General features: G+C 39.2%; 1 long non-coding RNA gene across 1 annotated transcript; it reads left to right on the top strand.

Moving 5' to 3' along the window:
• Positions 1–6,936: 6,936 nt before the first annotated feature.
• On the top strand, positions 6,937–14,040 carry LOC135154555 (uncharacterized). The gene is made up of 3 exons (XR_010293937.1): positions 6,937–7,086; positions 9,987–10,106; positions 10,465–14,040. It is a non-coding gene; the product is annotated as an uncharacterized LOC135154555 (long non-coding RNA).
• The last annotated feature ends 1,108 nt before the right edge of the window (positions 14,041–15,148 follow it).

Genomic DNA, 15,148 nt, shown 5'->3' with positions numbered 1-15,148 from the left:
GTTGGAAACTTGTTAGTCGGAGAGTTGTTGGACAGTCGACAATGTCACAACGTTGGAAACACGTTTGATTGGATAGTTGTTGAACAGCCAGCAAAGGCACAACGTTGGCAACGTTGGAAACTAGTTCGCTGGAAAGTTGTTGAACAACCGACAATGGCACAACGTTGACAAAGTTGGAAACTAGTTTGTTGGAGATTTGTTGGACAGTCGACAATGTCACAACGTTGGAGACACGTTTGATTGGATAGTTGTTGACAGCCAGCAAAGACACAACGTTGGCAACGTTGGAAACTAGTTCGCTGGAAAGTTGTTGAACAATCAACAATGACACGACGTTGGCAACGTTGGAAACTTGTTAGTTGGAGAGTTGTTGGACAGTCGACAATGGCACAACGATGGAAATTAGTAGGTTGGAGATTAGTTGGATAGTCAACGATGACACAAGGTTGGCAACGTTGGAAACTAGTTCGATGGAAAGTTGTTGAACAACCAACTATGGCACAACGTTGTCAAAGCTAGAAACTAGTTCGATGGAGATTTGTTGGATAGTCGACGATGGCACAACGTTGGAAACTGGTAGATTGGAGATTAGTTAGATAGTATACAATGACACAACGTTGATAAAGCTGGAAACTAGTTAGATGGAAAGTTGTTGAACAACTGACACTGGCACAACGTTGGAAACTGGTAGATTGGAGATCAGTAGGATAGTCGACGATGACACAACGTTGGCAACGTTGGAAAGTTGTTGAACAACAGACAATGGCACAACATTGGAAACTAGTGTGTTGGAGATTTGTTGGACAGCCAACAGCGTCACAACGTTGGAAACGCGTGTTTGATTGGATAGGTGTTGAACAGCCAACAAAGGCACAGCGTTGACTACGTCGGAAACTAGTTCGATGGAGAGTTGCTGAACAACCGACAAAGGAACAACGTTGGAAACTATTTTCTTGGAGATTTGTTGGACAGTCGACAATGGCACAACGTTGACAAAGTTGGAAACTAGTTTGATGGAGAGTTGTTGAACAACGGACAATGGCACAACGTGCATGGACAGCGTAATTGGAATAGTTTATTGGACAGTTAACATTGACACAATGTTGGAAACTATAGTTTGTTGGATATTTGTTTGACAGTCAACATAATATCCCGGCATAATATACACAGTGTTGAGAACGTTAGAAATTGGTTCATTGGAGAATTGATAATTGATAAAGTTGGCGGAGTACAGCAAGTCTGCATGCATATGCCGACTTAACCCAAGACAAGACAAGACTACTGGCATAATTTCCAATGGGGCCAAGGGGGGGGGGTCGATCAAGTAAGTTTGCTTGTCTATCCATGTCACCCTTGGTATCCCCCAGCAATAAGGGGAAAAGAAATCGAGAGAGAAGGAAAATAATGGGAAGGGAAAGAGGAACTAAAACTAAGTCTAAGGGGAAAACAAAAATAAAGATGGCAGGCGCGGATCCAGGAGGGGGCCGAGCCGGCCCCGGCCCCCCCTATTTTTTTACAACTTGCAGAAAAGTGTACTCTTTAACTTGATAGAAACTACGAAAAACAGACAGAAAAGTAGGAAAGAGGTTATTATACCCATGTAATTTACAGCCTCGTAACGGCCGGCCCGACCCCGAAAGGAAACAAGAAAAAGGTGAGGGGAAGAATTGGAAAATAGACTTTATATCAAAACTTTCGCTCGCACTTCGCGTTTGCATTGCCTGTGTAATGAATCCCATTCAAGAGGATTAAAGGACACTTAATATATCCAGTTCTGAAATCAATTTGCACACAATATTTTAGCTCGCACATCAAGCTTTCATTATTTTGTTTGATTTACACAAATTGTTGTATCAAAATTTTCAGCTCGCGCTGCGCGTTCGCATTGTTTAATTTGTGAGATACCTATCCTCTTTGGAAATTCTTTCCAAAATTTGTCAAAATGCTCCTTTATCATGTGAGTATACCAACAAATTATTGAGACACACAGCTTGTTCTTTATTTAAATAAATAGGCGCTTAGACTGTCCAGTTTTCAGGTCGGAATATCAAAAATTTAGAGCTCGCGCTTCGCACTCTCATTATTTAATTGGTGATACTTGTATCCTTTTCATTAATCACTAAAAATAGTCCTAATTGAGTCCCTTTTCACGTTACTATAATAAAATTTCGGCTCGCGCTTCGCGCTCGCATTGTTTAGTTGGATACTTATTTTTGTTCATGATTATAAAAAATGCTCAGAATCTTCAGTTCTAAGGACATAAAATATCAAAGAATTTTAGCTCGCACATCGCGCTCGCATTATATATTAAGACCACATGAGATACCTTATCTTGTTTATAACAATAAAAACTAACATATACTTAAAACTTCAGTCTATTGTTAGGACTACCCCCTGAAAAACCAAGAAAAAAATCAGATTATAGGGGCCAATCGGGAAAAATGTTGATGAAAATATTTTTCGGCCCCCCCTTTTGGCGAAAGCTGGATCCGCCCCTGGATGGGGTAGAATAGAGAGGCTGCATGCACCTGGGGATGCAAATGTGTCGATTAATATAGAAAATAAAGAAGAAAAACAAGAAAAAAAATGTAGTTCAAGACCAGAATTTCCAGAAACGCCCTCGTCGATCCTTTGCAGCTGGCAAGGCCTTTCACAGTAAGTACGAGATATGTCATAGGCCTACCGTCACATAACTAGAAGAAATTGAAGAAGGAAATACAAGCATCAAATGTGCCTATTTAAAGATACCATACTATTCTGATGCGCAGAATTAGTCGCGACGTCGGACTCCTTCTGTCATGTCTGTGTAGTCTGCTTCCTTCAATTTTGAACTTGAAGAATCTGGCAGAATTTGGACTGGATAGTGGATATAGATAAGTAAATTCCAGAATATCTAGTGATCTGGAACAGTACTTATAAGCTGTATATTTAGGACCTACAATCTACAGTTGAATTTTCTTTGCACTTGCAGATAATCGGTAACTGCAACCATTGATCCCCTCCGAAAGATCACGGAGTCAGCTTCTGTGTGCGTACAGTCCGACGCTAGTGTACCGTAAGTAGTAGTAAAGTAGTACTTAACACCAGTCACTGCACAGTATAACATACTAACTAACCTCGTAATTAGCTTGTGTGAGTGACTAATACTAACCTCGCAATACGTGTGAGTGGGAACGAGTATGCGATACCAATGGCAAGGCAACAGTCATTGGATGATTTTCAAAATTCAAGTACAGTGTTGAAATCTGGTGTTGGTGTAACCCAGGCACCCAAGGGTTCATTACATGCCGCCGCGCACAGAAAAATCAAGCCATAGAAGTCGTGTGTTGTGGACCCAAGAAGTGAGATCCCAGCACGTGCGACCCACTAGTAAGAAATCCACTGCCAAACGCGGTTCGTGGTGCGAGGTTAGTATACTAATACTAACCTGGCAATACGTGTGAGTGTAACCCAGGGAGCTCCGGCCCGCTGCGCGGGCCGGAGCCCAGGGGCTTACCGTGTAATTCACCATACCCACGGTAGTAGCGTGAAGTATTACACGCTGAATTACACGGTAAGCCCCTGGGCTCCGGCCCGCTGAGCAGGCCGGAGCTCCCTGGGTTAGTGTTGGTGTTGTGACAACACCGTACTTGAATCAGGCTGGTGTTAAGATTGACCTCGGAAAATATGGTGTATTTCCGGCAGTTTGTGTTGAAGGCTGGTGTTGAATGTCATCTGCTGAACCCAACACTGCACTGTGGCTGCATGGTGTTGATGATCTACAAGCAATTTCCCCATTCAGCAACACCGACGTACCCCAGGGATTGGGAGAATCGTGATTTAAAGTTCAGTGTTGGTGTTGATGAACTGTAGCTTAATTACGAACAGGGGGCGAACACGACGAACCATCTCCGTAAAATTATCTTTTACATTTAAGATGAGAGCAAATCATTAGAGTTTTAATACATTTCAATGAAAAATAATATTACGCTTGGTGTTGGAGCTCAGTTCAGCAGCCCTTTCACGCTCTCAACACCGTACACCGTACTTGAAATCACCCAAATGACTTGCTACCTGGCATTCCTGCCTTATTTATTATACGCTGCCTTGAATTGACTTGGTCGGTCCTGCCTGGCCTAGCCTGGACCGAGTGTTTTCCAACTGCAGTCAAACCTGTAGTTGCTATGTGAGGCATGCTACACTTGACGCTGAAATATCATTTAATAGTTATGGCACGAGCGAGACTAGGCCATGGCCATGCATATTGAGATATCAGTTGACTTCTATCTTAATCAAAAAGAGGCACTCTTTAGTTACAGTAGGCAGTAGCTACGTTACTCTGAGTGAGGCCAAGTTACGCGACCTCCTTTTTTGATTTTGTAAATACTGAGAGACTGCAATTACACATGTGAGTTTTTGTGATGATTACTGACGTTGCAATTGGCATTGCATACCGAGTCATTAAACAATTGTAGACAGAAACAGAGATTGCAACTCGCAAGAAAATGTAATACATCTTAATTTTTATTACATATGCATATGTTTTTTTTGGTATTAGTCTTGTTTGAGAAAAAGAGGATGTCAAAAAAGTTTGAATGCTACAAAGGCCTCAATAAATATCACACGTAATTATCTTGATTTCTCTTAATTATGTGAAGAGACTTGTAACAGAAAGAATGAAAAGAAATGAATAGCTGTAATAATAGTTGTAATGTTTTTTGATAGAATCATGAACAGATTACAGATGATGATGGCACAGTGTTGAAAACTGTTTGATGGAGATGGCGCATCGTTGGATTTGTTTAGAATTAGACCAACAAAGAATCAACGTTACAACAACATTTAACCGATATTAGACAAACATTGAATCAACGTTTACGCCAACGTTGGACTAACATTGGACTAAAGTTGAATCAACTTTCCATCAACATTGGACCAACATTATACCAACGTTGGATCAACGTCACCCAACGTTGGACCAACATTGGACCAACGCTGCCATACCTGCCTCATCTGGACAATGATTATGCACTCATGAATATTCATTACATCAGTAAATGACCAAAATTTTAGGTAATATTGCTATAATAATTAGAGTATTTATGTTTATTCAATATTTCCACCATGAAAAGTTTCAGAAAAGTATGTGGCTCCATTACCATATCATATATAATCAAAACATATTATTCTAAGTGAAATATTCAAGGTTAAGTGTGGAAAATGATATTAACTGTATTCTGCCAAGTATAGCAAAGTTGCTCTATATATAGGAGTCAATGACAGGATACAGTGGATAGGTGTAGGATGATAGGAATAGGATATAGGATTAGGATGTAGGATTTTAGGATAGGATAAGACATATGATGATAAAGATTTGAGTGTAGAGTTGTAATGGTGGACTTCACCTTGAAACCAATTAATGTTTTGTTAATTACTGCCATACGTTGGAATAACGTTGGAGCAATGTTGGAGCAACGTTGTGACAACGTTGTAACAATGTTGGAGCAATGTTGCCAGACAACGTTGGAGCATTGTTGCTGGACAGCGTTGAACCAACGTTGTAAACATAGTTGGACTGACGATGTATGCAAGTGCACGTCCATCGCTGCTTCAACGTTGCCCATCAACGTTGCAGCAACGCTGTTATTGATGACTCAGCCGACATTATACCAACGTTGGAGTATTGATGGTGGACAACGTTGAACTGACGTTGGAAATGTTGTTGGTCTGACGATGTATGGACGTGCACTTCTATCGATGATACAACGTTGCTTACCAACGTTGTAGCAATGTTGTATTTGACTATTTAGCCAACATTGGATCAACGTTGCCAGACAACGTTGAAACATTGTTGCTGGACAACGTTGAACTAACGTTGGAAATGTTGTTGGTCTGACGATGTATGCGCGTGCACTTCTATCGATGATGCAACGTTGGCCTGCCAACGTTGAGGCAACGTTGGGAAAAAATTTCCCAACGTTGATCCAACGTTGGTCCAACGCTGTATTGTTACCTGGGATAGGATAAACTAAAAATAGGATATTTAATTTCCATTTTAAGGCCTATTTTTTGCTTTATATCCCCGGTTTATATCTTTGCCACCTTGCAATATGTTAGCCAGGCTGGTTTATATCTATTTCTTTTTAAATCAAATAAATTTGGATATTTTCAATCTATTTTTATGATGCGAAGCTATATATAGTTTGTAAATATGTTTTTTAATTGCAAGAACAATCTTGTATCTCTGTTCACATATGATGGCAGTTTATTTTGCTTCTTTTTTTCTAATTTGTATGAAGTTTGTATCTATATATTTTCAAACTATTTTCCATCCTTAAAGTGTCACAACCGATATCATATTATTTTTTACCTCGTTGGCAAAGTTATTATCTTTTCTTATGTTTCGCTTCAAAATGGTATCTTTATATTTGCTTGTCTTGCTCCTCCACCCCTTATCAAAATACCCTGCCGGCACTTGATCTAAGATTATTTTCTTTTACTACTTGAACCTTATAAAGGGATCTTTCCTTCGATCGCAAGAAAGGATAAAATGTGTGTTTTTGAAAAGAAATAAAATTAAAAATACATAGGATTGGAGCTGTGATTTTCCTCATTGCTTTCTTTGTCATCCTACTTGCATACTAGTAGGCCTATATAACATATTTTCAGTAAAATTGTGAGACATGTTTTTAAATCCTATCCTTATATATTATATTAAAAAAAAGAATAAAGAGAAAGAAAAAAATTAAAAGACATAGAAAAGAAAAAGAAAGGAAGAAGAAATAAATATTTGAATTTTACTTTATTCAATTCCTTTACGTTAATAATATGATATATAAATGATGGCGAAAATAGTCAAATTGTCTGGTTGCCAAGTAAAAAGTAAGACCCCCCCCCCCCCCCCTCCGAGCTCCCCGTACAGTACAAACGCACGGACTGTACCGTATACGTGTTTCCGGTTCCGCCATTTGAAAAAAAACGTTCGTAACTGCTCAGCTGAACCCGAAGCTTGATGAAGAAGGCCGTCAATATTTCAACAAAAACTAACAGAATATGGATCAGATTCGGACAACGACTTCTTAAGACATTCACACAACAGGCTAAACAGTAAGTTAGATCCATTTTTCGTAGTTTGGCGCGGCATGCACTTAAATTTCTTCGACTTTTTAATCATTACCGTACGGCCACTGCACTGCCGTTGTTCCCGATCGCTTATCGGGTGGGGGCTGATCTGCGGTGTGCGCGGCCGGGGACGGCCAACGGCTGGCTAAGTTAGTAGTATATTGATGGCGGCGGTGAGGATGTTTGTATTGTCATGATTGTAGCAAGGTCAGGGGTGGGCGCTAATGCAGTTTCGCACCGGCCGATTAATACCAGCATACCTCATCACCAATATTTGTTCCCAAATGTCATGACAAGTCTCTCAGTCACATTTGAAGTCAATATATCCACCACTTTTCAAAATATCGTGATCGGGAATGGCTGTAGGCCTAGCCAGGCGGCTTCTAGAGAGTGAAAATCATTTACTAACGTAACTTCGTAAGGTCACTCTCATATGAAGCCAGGGATCCTTTCTCATATACCCACACAGAGGAAGCCAAAACTTGAAACTTTCACCCCCGGCCCCGAGATTTCTACTTTCCCTCTAAAAGATCTAGCCTAACGTTAGACCTAAATCATGTACATGGGATAAAACTTAATTTCCAACATTTCTACGCTCTCGTCGTTATTTTTGAAGAAGAAATTCATTCCAAAAAATGCGAAAAATATCATGATTAGACGGAAGAGACTTGCCCGATGTTTACGCCGCCATCTTGTTTTCTATTGTTCTTCGCCAACGTTACAGACGCGAACTTCGAGACCATGAACTCGATCTGATATTCTGAGTGACAGAGGTGGGATTTTATGGGGGTGGGGAATATAAAATTCATGCAACATCTTGATTTTTAAAAAGAATTAAAACTAATATTCTTACTTTACACAAAGTTTCATTTAGTTCCATGCTTTTATCAGTCTCAAAATTGGTGATTTAGAGCCAACATGAAGTTCCTCACACATATTTATAATTCGCTGCCGATTTCAAAACATTGCATGCGGATGCAATATTCGCGAGATACCGGGCCTGGTCTGACCCGACCGACCTCACACTCATGCGATGTATTGAATATTGATACGTGTGAGAAACTTCATGTTGGCTCTAAATCATCAATTTTGAGACGGATAGAGGCATGGAGAAGAACTGAAACTTTGTGTGCAGGAAGAATATTAGTTTTAATTTTTTTAAAGAGCGTGATGTTGCATGAATTTGATATCCCCCCCCATAAGATCCCACTTTTTGTCACTCGGAATATCAGATCGACAGATCCAGTTCACGGTCTCAAAGTTTGGGTAGGTGGAGCGTAGTGTAGCAATAGTGAAGTGGAGTGGAGCCTGCACAAACTTCACTCGAGGTAGGCAATCCCACAAATTTAAAAGAGGTTTCTATAAAATCAAGTCCGGCCTTCTATGAACATGACAAACTTACGAAAAGATGTGAAGTCAATTCACCCTAAATATCATCAATATCCCTCAAATAGCTTCATTTAAGCACTAATTTCTCTTCCGGTTGATAAAATATGGATCCGTCTTTAATTTCCAAAATTGTTCGTCTAACTAGCTAAAGGACGCATGTTTTATCTACATATTATAGACACTACATAGAAAAGACTAGGCACAAAGACTATTATACATGTAAATCGATGCAAAGCATTACGCGATGTCGGCAAAGTGCCCAATCTTCTTATTGTAAAGACTTTAGCGACAATAACAGACTGTGAGTAAGGTTAAAATGCTCCTCTACTTTTAATGTTTTCATTAGTGCTGTTGTCGGGAACAAAAATCCATGTCGACATGTCGCTTAAAAATTAATCCCGACATCGACAATGTCGACATGAAAAAGGGACCGTAATTTAGCCTGGGCTCCCTAACATAAAAAAAAAGCATTCGATCGTGGAACAACACTCTCAATCAAATATATTCACCTTGACACGAGTGATATCCCCACACTAGATCTATATAATACAGGCTCAGTTCGGGAATTGAGCTTCCAAAATCACCGATTTAATCCACATTTTTTTTCTGGAGAATCAAGTTTTTGTACCAGGATCCGGTTTCGAAAGCATTGCTCAATAACACTCGTAGCCAATTTGAGAATCACCAATTACAACAGTGATCATTGCTGCAAACGCAAGCTCCTCAATTTGACAATGAAAAGTAATGAAAATCGACCGATAATTTCAGTATCACTTCCGCGGCGATCTCCAAACGAATGAAGGGAAGTTTTCTGTGACTTCGTGATATGAAGTAAGCGCTCAATTGCGGCAGTCACAACTTTGACAAAAACACGTGTTCGCTGCTGCTCACGTTTATGTGAAAAGTAATGCATTGAGGAGCAACGTATTATCAAGCACGGTGAATAGCGCGCGATGGGTACATATTTCCGTGGATGGGTACGGTGAATGCTACTCTCGCTATAACGGGATATCGAGGGCGGCTCGATCGGGCAGGCCGGCCCTGCACTGACGTATTTCTACTGCCGCACAGCTCGCAGATATTCTTTTTTCATTTAATGCGCTGCTAAGCTGAATAAACCTTTTAATCGCGCCAATTACTGTGGATAAATGCTTCTAACTTTTCAGCTAATCTTTACACTCGTGATTGTAGGCTAGACCCCTTTTTATTTTATGTTTACATGTCGATGTGGGTGCGTGCATGTCGACATGTCGGAATTTTGAAAATCCTTCGTATGTCGACATCAATGTCGATATGAGGCCTATCGACAACAGCACTAGTTTTCATTGATTTTATGTTGAATATTATTAAAGAATATGACTCTTTGCACCTGAATTGTAACACTGAAATATGGAAATGAAGAAGTTTTATCATGTATTTTTATTACATCATGTATTTGTATTAACCTGCAAATAAAATTTTACTATGTCACTCAAATTCATTTCATTTCATTAAAGATTCAAAGAGGGATCTCTGGATGATCGAGCAGCAAGTCCAGCATTATGTGGGAAAGATACTACAGGTGTACACAGAAAAGGCCATGTTCTTGTACAAGACACGGTTGGAGTTCATAAAAGGTGATTATATAGGCATTCACTTCAGTAGATATTATAATTACAAAATTAAGCAGATTGTATTCATGCAGTGGCATACAGTGTAATCCTTGTTAGAAGATGTAGATTTATTCTTCATTGTTTTATTAAAGAGTTTCAATATGTGCTTATGACAATTTGTTTGCATTATAAATTGTTTGTCACTCTTCGGCTTAGTTTGCTTTTATAAGCAAGAATATGCTAAGAGAGATAGCCGCAAGGACCTCATTATCCGATAGATATGTACTTGTGAAAAGAGATCTAGATGGGGGCAAAACACCTTATTTCTTGTATTTTTATGTTGTTCATGTTATCGTAATGGTATGTGTTTTTTTTTCTACAGATTAAGCTGCCTCGTGCTATACAGACTTGGATAAAAACAAGCTGTCCAATGAATGGTGACTACTCAAGAGGAGCCAGAAAGTCAACTAAAGCCAGGGTATTTTGGGAGTTGATATGGCCGGGGAAGGGGGGAGGGGGGGTTTCCAGGGCCCCCCCCCTTCCTTGAGATCTTGACCGCACAATCGCGTCTAACATTGGCACATGGGTTGTCTAGGGCATAATTTACAAAATTAAATTGTAAATTATTTCACGCAAATTGTTAGTAAGTGATAATACTAATTTATGCGTAATTAGAATACAAAATCATACTTTTTCCTCTATTGCATTGACTTTGTACACAAAATCACGTTTTTTAGCAATTTTTGGTATGACATGTACTTACATAATGTCACGTTATTACAGAACCACGTACCGGGTGACACAAGATTGGTCTCAAAAGATGCACAAGACTAGAAAGAGGCATGTTTTAAAAAAATTGTGCGACAGCATGGTCGCCAAATTTTTGGAAGGGGGGGGGGGTCAAATTGGTCCAATTTAACTAAGGGTTAATAACTGGGAGGCTGTTAGCTGCCTTTTTACTTTCAAGTCTTGCACATCTTTTGAGACCAAATTTGTGATGCCTGGGTACGCTGTTCCGAAATTTCGCAACATTTTTATGTATTAATCCAACACAAATACTGTTTCTTGCTAAAAATTCACAATTAGTATACCAGTAATATACATTTATCAAGTCAAATTATTTAATTACATTTATAATCATAAAAGCTTTGATAAAGTATAAAAAAAAACAAAGAGTTGTATGTAGGCCTGGGACTTTCGGGTTTTTTTTCTCTTCGGGTACCCGTGGTAATTTTCGGGTGGGTACCTGAAAATCATGTCACTTGAAATATGACTGGTGGAAAAACCCCATAGGTGACGTCATCAAGCCAATGCGATGCAAGCCAATTTATGAATGAAAATATAGTAAGCATGCGCATTGCAAGCCTCCCGTGCCCCACGCAGTATTCCATCGAAACAAGTTTCAATACTCTGTCACCTCGTACCAAAATCGACCTAGAATTCCACTTTCCTATATATCATATGAATTATAAAAGGTTTTCTCACCGATACTGCACAGGTAAGCAAATTTTTATTCTTGCTTTTCCGTCAAAATCTTACGAAGTAGCATCGATATTACATCGTGTTCGTGAGTTTGTATCGCTACGTGAACAAAGTCAATTGATTTCCGGGTTTCGGAGCGTCAAATGCGCCAGCCAATCACGATCGTGTTCCCATTTTCGGTTTATGATGAACTAAAAATGGTAACAAGAACGTGATTGGCTGGTGCTTCGTAGGTCGATTTTGGTATGAGGTGACAGAGTATTGCAGACTTGTTTTGACGTAATACTGCGTGGGGCTGAGGCTTGCAATGCGCATGCTTACTATATTTTCATTCATAAATTGGTTTGCGTCGCAGTGGCTGGATGACGTCACTGCGCTGCAAAAGAAACATGGCGATGATTGAACGATCTCGGTCACATCATCATCACTTGAAAACTTGTATATTTATGGATATTTAGAGGGTAATTGGTGAAATTCAAAATGAGGCTTGTGTACTTTTGTAATGAGTTACAATCATGTCTTACACTACGCAATACAAATCAAATACATGTACATTATACTGGTGAGCAATTTTCGGGTATCGGGTATTGATTTTTCTACTCGGGTACCCGGGTTTTAGTCCCAGCCCTAGTTGTATGAAAATTTTCAAAAATAATGAAAGGTAAAAGAAAACAAGATTACAATGTCCATTGCAAGGGGGCTAGTCTAGCTATTCAGGATAATTGGGATTTTATTCAGTTTTTAATTGACATAACATTATGACAAGATCCCTCCATTTAGTGTATAAACAGCACATGGCCATGATTGAAATTCATATAACATTAAAGTATGCAAACCAGGCAGCTACATGTACATGTAGGACTCACTGCTTGTCAATTCTATTGTCTGCCAGGGTCAAGTGACATACAGTGCACATGTATAACATGTGTGAAAGTACATAAGAAAATCAGCTTTTTATTTTTGTACTGTAACATTGGGTGAACTGGTGATCACTTTGGATATGATGCTCTTCATATTGGTTTATTTTATGTATATGAATTTTTGGATAATCATTAAGAATTAAAGCCATTTACTTAATATATGGAAGCATAAGCCCATCAAAGAACAGAATTATGTCATGTACAGCTAATTCATTTTGCGTGATATTACAATTGTAATTGTTTACTTGAGCAAGTAATTTGAATTGCTGCATGACCTAAACAATGACATGTTCCAATTCGAATAGTAACATGACCTAAAGAAGAGTTACTCCACCTCGATTGAGAGTGCTTATGTTAAATAATTGATGTTGCTACTTCAAATAATTGAGGTCAATCAAATTGGTCATAATTATTCAAGTCAATTTTGAGCTATATGTCATAATTAATTAGGTCATATACTAATTGAAATTACTAAATGACTCGAGTAGGTATGAATTCACATTGCCACATGACCTTAATTATTTTATGTAGCAACATCAAGTATTGAACGTCATTTAGTTATCAATTATGACATGTAGCAAATCAAATTACATGCCGCAATTTCGTGTTTATGATGGGCTCATGCTTACATTCATATATAACCCTTCAATACGTAGTTGGAGCAATTCTTAGACAAGAAGACTGTGTAAAATGATATGCCTATTCAATGTCAAAAAGGTTAATGTCTCAATAGATTTGATCTACGTTTTGGCAAAGTAATCTTATGTTCATATTTTTTCTAACCTATGGTGAACGTTCTAAATCATGTGAAATTCATTCAAAAATATCTTTCAGTATTTATGGACTTAAGTGAATTCTGAGCAAAATGAAGTGATTATGATTACGTTCATGTACTTTAAGTTTATACTGGTGATCAACACATCATAATTTCATCCCTTACTGTATGTGCACCATGCATTATCTGTACATGCAGAAGTGGTTATCCATTGTTTCATAACATGGTTGAGTAAAGGATGTTCTGCTTTTAGTATTAAGCCAATCGGGTGTTGACAAGAAGGGGAAAATGCAATTGCCCAGCTATTACAGTTTTTTTTGCAACCATAATACTGGTTAAGCCTTGGTTACATTCGCCGGCTCGTGGCCTTACGTCGAGTCAAAATTAACAGTCTTAATCATCCTTGTACCAGCTACTACCAGCTACACGTGGGTGGTTTGTACAGGAATACCTAAAACTGCTGATTTTGTCTCGCCGTAAGGCAACCGGTCAAGGAATGTGACCAAGGTATTAATAATAATCGCTTATTGTTGTGTTAGAGGGAAGGATTCTGGGTCGAATCTAGCTTTCTTTATGTGATCTCAAAATGGCAGCAATGTATGAATAGTGAAAGTAGTTCATGTGGCATCTCAATGTTCATGGATATAAATCTTTGTACATGTCTTATCCTAAAGATGAAATGTTACTGCATTATTCTAGCAGTCATTTATGATATCAAAGATGTTCTATACTGTGCATAGTACAGCTCATACATAATAAAGGTATGTGAATATGCTTTTAACGTCTTTGCAAATTTGTGGGTTTTTTCATGCCTCTTTTCATTAGTCAAGATGTCAAAGTTGTTGTGCTGGATCACAGGAAATTCTTACAAACTACTACGCCTAACAAACCAGTGCAGGACGGTGTCGTGAGAAAATCGCACAGACTACTACAGGACAATACCATAGGATTGTCACAGGAAATCAACAAGAATACCCCTGCAGGATTACCACAGTAAAGTATCACAAGAAGGCTGCAGGATGAGACCAATAATGCCACAGAAGATATCAAAGATCAGTATCACAGGAATACCACAGGACAGTACTGCAGGAATTGTCCTGCGGTAAGGTCTCTTGGTATTCCTGCAGTACTGTTCTGTAGTACTTTCCTGTGATACTGGTCTGCGGAATTCCTAAAGTACTGTCCTGTCATACTGTCCTGTCATACTATTTATCACCACAGGATAGTATCACAGGACAGTACTACAGGAATACCAGACCAGTATCACAGGACAGTACTACAGGAATACCAGACCAGTATCACAGGACAGTACTACAGGAATACCAGACCAGTATCACAGGACAGTACTACAGGAATACCAGACCAGTATCACAGGACAGTACTACAGGAATACCAGACCAGTATCACAGGACAGTACTACAGGACACAGTACCAGAAGCCTGCGGTACTCCTGTAGTACTGTCCTGCGATACTGTTCTGTAGTACTTCCCTGTGATACTGGTCTGCGGTATTCCTGTAGTACTGTCCTGTCATACTGTCCTGTCATACTATCCTGTCATACTGTCCTGTCATACTATCATGTGATACTATCCTGTGATACTATCCTGTGATACTGTCCTGTAGTACTAATAGTAGTGTGGTAGTGGTTGTAGCGGTTGTAGCGGTTGTGGTGATCGTGTCCTGTCATACTTCCTGCCATACTTATGCGGTTATTACCACAGGAAGTATCACAGGACACGGACCTGTTGTACTCCTGTTGTACATTTCTGTAGTACCGTCCCAAATTACGTGCACGTAATTCCTGCAGTACTTTCCTGCGATACTTCCTGCAGTACATATCACAGAGTACTACAGGAATTTTTTGTAAGGGTCAGGAAGCTGCCACTCGT

This window comes from Lytechinus pictus, chromosome 6 (genome assembly GCF_037042905.1).
Source record: "Lytechinus pictus isolate F3 Inbred chromosome 6, Lp3.0, whole genome shotgun sequence".
Classification (NCBI taxonomy): domain Eukaryota; kingdom Metazoa; phylum Echinodermata; class Echinoidea; order Temnopleuroida; family Toxopneustidae; genus Lytechinus; species Lytechinus pictus.
Note: the sequence above shows the minus strand (reverse complement) of the source record. Positions and strands in the feature narration are given on the sequence as shown.